Consider the following 4272-nt stretch of genomic DNA (forward strand, 5'->3'; position numbering starts at 1 on the left):
TAAGTAGCCAAGAACAGGTTGCAAAGAAGGCAGAGAAGAACCTGACTCATTCCCATCCTTAAGCAAAACATCTGTCTTGCTGTTGTCAAATGATATCAAGTGCTTACTTTTGCACATTAAGAAATTTAAAGAAAAAGTCCTTGTGGGGAGGGCTGTCAGCTCCCTGAGGAAGTTATTAGGTTGGTCTTACTCAAAAGATTTATAGGAAAAAGTGTTTTAGCTGCCTCCAGAGCATCATACTAGCCCTAGTGTTGTTCCAGTTATTTTATCTGACTGTCTTTACAGGTATTCTGGGTAATTTACCTGCACAGCCGGCCTCCGAATTGCTCTTTTGAACACAATTGCTGTTATTTGTGAAAGCACCACTCTCGAAAGCAATATTTCATCATTACTGTAAAACATCATCCCCACAATTATCGGAGAGAGTGTCTGTAGGAATCTTATGGGAAACGTGGTGACGCCTGAAGCCAGCCCCAAACCCCAAGCTCCATCTCATTAGTGCCTGGCTGTGGCATGCCACCGTCTTACCCCAGCATGAGAGGAATGAAAATTTGGCCTTTACACTGTCATGTGCACTGGCACGGGATTAGCTCTGATGGGTCTGGCCTCTTACAAGCAGACTGCTGTTGGAGGAAGAACACCACTTTATTTCCAGCAAAGCTATAAACAACGAGTACAACATGACAAGGAATTTCCCTTGCCTTACAGCTAGCTCCTACACTGCCTTCCCTCCAGCCCTTTTCTGACCAGCTGCTGGCTTCAGCACCCTGCAGAAGGCTTACCAGACTCACTGGGCATTTAAACCCGTGTCTCAGATGATGCCCATGCAATCCCCCTGGCAGCTAAAGAGCCGCAGCTCTAGAGACATCATAAGAGAAAAAGCAGGGAAAGGTGATCTTCAGTTACCCATGTGAATCACATTACACATCACATTTGTTCTGCAGATCTCCTTGCCATATGAAAGTAGTTAAAGCTGGTAAAATTTTAGAGGTGAAAGGTGTTTTCTTTGTGTTTAGCAGGGAGGTAGGTGTGTGGTGTTTTTTGAGGGTGGGTGGGAATCTTAGTTACAAAGAATTGTTTTCCTTTTGTAAATTGCAAGATAAAACAAATATTCATTTGTTTTAAGTCCCCTGGTCCTCTGGAAACAGTGAAGACAGAAAAGACCAGAAGCAGGGAAAGGCAATATCTAAAAAACAAATCAGAAAATGAGAAAATATCCGTCAGAATGGAAATGTCTTACTTTAGGAGGAAAAAGAAATAACATTTAAAATTGGAAAATCACCTTGACAAATTTCAACCCTCCGTAGCTGCTGCCTGAGGAAGGAGTTTGCAGGAAATCCTTTGCTCACTGTTAGGTACATGCACAGAGATGTAAAATCAGTTAAATACTGTTACCCTTATCTGCTTGCTACCCAGAAGTGTTAGCTAAAAAAGGGCTTAATCTGCTTAGGCTCAGGGTTGACCTTCCATAAAATAAAGGTTTTTGGATGCAGAGATTTTGTTTCCAGATTTCTCCTCGTTTAATTTTACCAAATGACTTTACCAAATGGGAAGTGTGTATGATGATTTGGCCAAATGAGAAATGCAGGTAGCGACAGCTGTGCTGGTGTCCCCCATTATATAGCTGCAGGCGCACACAAAGCGGGGGAAGGAAGGTTATCGGCCTTATCAAGACATCACCGGCGAGGACAGCGATCACAGCAAAGCCTGAGTGACATTTTCAGCAGCTCCTGTACTTAAATGAGCCCAGGCACAGGTAGAGTAAAAGCACATAAGCGAAAGTAGCTCCAGCACAGATCTCGGCAGAGGGTAGCAGACAGGGTGGCTGACTGCCCAGGCAGGTGGCTTTCTTGCTAATTGTATGCCAAACTGTATAAATTGAAAGCATCACAAGTCACTAAGAGCAGGATGAAATGTAAACCTTCCTGTGACATTTATTTGGAGGAGGGTATTGTTTTCCAGGGCTGCCTGGTTCATCTACTTCGTTTGGAGTGAACTGTGCTTCACCGTGTCGCCCTCGCAGTTAACAATTTGTGACAATTACTGTAATTATTCTGCTACAGCAGTAATGCCACTGCCCAAATATGTTCAAGGAATGGCTTTACTTGAATGAACAAGAATACCATGGACCTGCAAAAACATTTGTGGATATTGAATCATTTAATTTTCTGATTCTGTTAATTCACGGTATTGAAATACCGATAACCCTGTTCATTAGAGGAGCAGTAGAAAATTAGGAGACGAGTGATACCGTGCAAATGGAACAAAAGCTTGGCAGTCTCTCCGAAGGAATTCACTTGCACAAGATGTGAATGTCTTCTCTGTGGTCAGAAAAGAACCAGCCTGGAGCGGAGCCGGGGCGGACACTGCCTGCTGCATGCACACCTCCATGGCCAACTCCTGCGTTTCTTACCTCTGCAAAAGACCGAGTAAGTCGGTGCCTCAAATGAGGTGGACGGGAAGTACTCTTAATAAGCAGGTTATTAAATGTGCCACCTTTATTTTTGTAGCACTCTTCCAGCCTTACCACGGCACTTTTCCATCTCTGAGGCCAGTCTGTGTGGCTCCTCTGCTGATGGATATTTTTTCTTGAGGTCGTGATCTTTCGGCCAGGATTTTACATGGAGCTCTTTTCTTCTATTCCACCTCTGTATTTTAACAAGAAGTAGTGGCATGAAAAGGAGAGAACAATACTGAATACTCCACTTAATAAATGGAAACGCAGTAAGGGCACTAGAGGACATGACTACTTCGTAGCTTCCAAATTATGCTGCATGTGAAGCAGGGATATTATTCTGGATGGGTCCACTTGAGTTCTTGCCAAGGTCAGGACTGTGGCATTCTGATGAGGAAGTGGTTGCTTGAGTTGCTTCATCAACTATTTACTTCAGGTTTAATGACATTTCACTGTTATTTTTCCTTTGTATGTTCTTGAGTCATTTGCTATTTGTCACTCTATTTGCAGCTGTAGAGGTCATCCATGAAACTCTATGAAAGGCAACATATTTCTAGACTTCTGTCAAGGCTGCACCATGTTTTGCTTCTTAATCTTAGTTAGTTACTTTGCACTTCTAAAGTAATTATGTCTCACCTTCAGTGGTGAGTGCACTCTGATTCTTACAAGCAGGGTCCCTTCTGGTCATGAGCTACAAACAAAAACAAGTTTGTCAATAGGTTCTGTGAGGAGTCTGTCCTTCACAATATCCTAATTTTTTGTATGTCTCCATTCCTCTCCTCTGCAAAATATTAAGCAATTATACAGTGGGGCCCACCTCCAGTCTTACACAAGGCTCTAGGTTCTATCTGGCATAGACTGCTTTCACAATAATAATTTTTGTGAAGTTAATGGTGTTGTTATTTGATTTTCGTCCTTAAAGATCCAACTCTTCTCACAGTGGGGAGCAACATGATGTGGATCCCTGGATCCCTGCTGGCTGCTGGGCTTTCCCCAGCCCAACAGTGACATTTGTGGAAGACACAAAGATGCCAGAGGGGCACTGCAGCAGCTGGGTGCTGAGGATGCAGAACAGGCTGTGCAAGAGTTAAAGCAGTGCGGTGACAAAGTGTGGAAATGTCTGCGGTGCCAATCTCACCACCCACGAGTTCTCCCTGTCCTTAATCACTGGGCTGCCTGACACTGGCTGAAGGTGTCTTGTGCTCCCTCTTGGAGTCCTTCTGTGGGCTGAACAGGCAAATGAGAGACTTTATAGCCCTGTTTGTAGCAGATGCCTTTTAGAGATGTAGAGAAAAGGGGCTGGGAGGGACACTGAGATGGCTCTAGATGGCCCCAGGGCAGGATCAGCCATCCCTAGGGAGGAGCAGCATGATACAAAGAGCCCTGCAGTGACCCCACAGTGCCTGGGGCAGCTTCCATCACACCTCACCTTCCCCCTTGACAGCCATAATTCCCACATTTTGGCCTAAATAATCCTCACACCAGATCCATCATTCCTCAGTCTGTGCCTGGGTGACAAGCAAAGCAGATCTGTCCCTTCCCCTCCTCAAGGAGAGGCACAGGGATTTTGTCCTGGGGGTCCTCAGGGACCAGCCCTACACAGGCTGCTGCCAGCTTCACCTCTTTGCCCTGATAACAAAGCAGTGACATCTTGTCTTAGCTTGCAGTTTTCCTCTGTGACAGCAAACACAAGTTGGATTTTCCTTAGTAAAAACATTTTCATGTCTTTGTCAAGGGTGGACTCACTTCAGCAGAGTATTTATGATGCAAAGCCCAGGGCTGTGCAGGCAGCTCCTCTGCAGCTCCCTGGGACAGGG

At 44.9% G+C, this 4272-nt stretch overlaps 1 long non-coding RNA gene across 1 annotated transcript; it reads left to right on the plus strand.

Annotated features, from left to right (window-relative positions):
* Positions 1 to 1644: 1644 nt before the first annotated feature.
* Positions 1645 to 3884, plus strand: LOC311445372. Its single transcript, XR_014698364.1, has 2 exons — positions 1645 to 2429; positions 3378 to 3884. It is a non-coding gene; the product is annotated as an uncharacterized lncRNA (long non-coding RNA).
* The last annotated feature ends 388 nt before the right edge of the window (positions 3885 to 4272 follow it).

Source organism: Aythya ferina, assembly GCF_964211825.1.
Source record: "Aythya ferina genome assembly, chromosome: 15".
Taxonomy (NCBI): domain Eukaryota; kingdom Metazoa; phylum Chordata; class Aves; order Anseriformes; family Anatidae; genus Aythya; species Aythya ferina.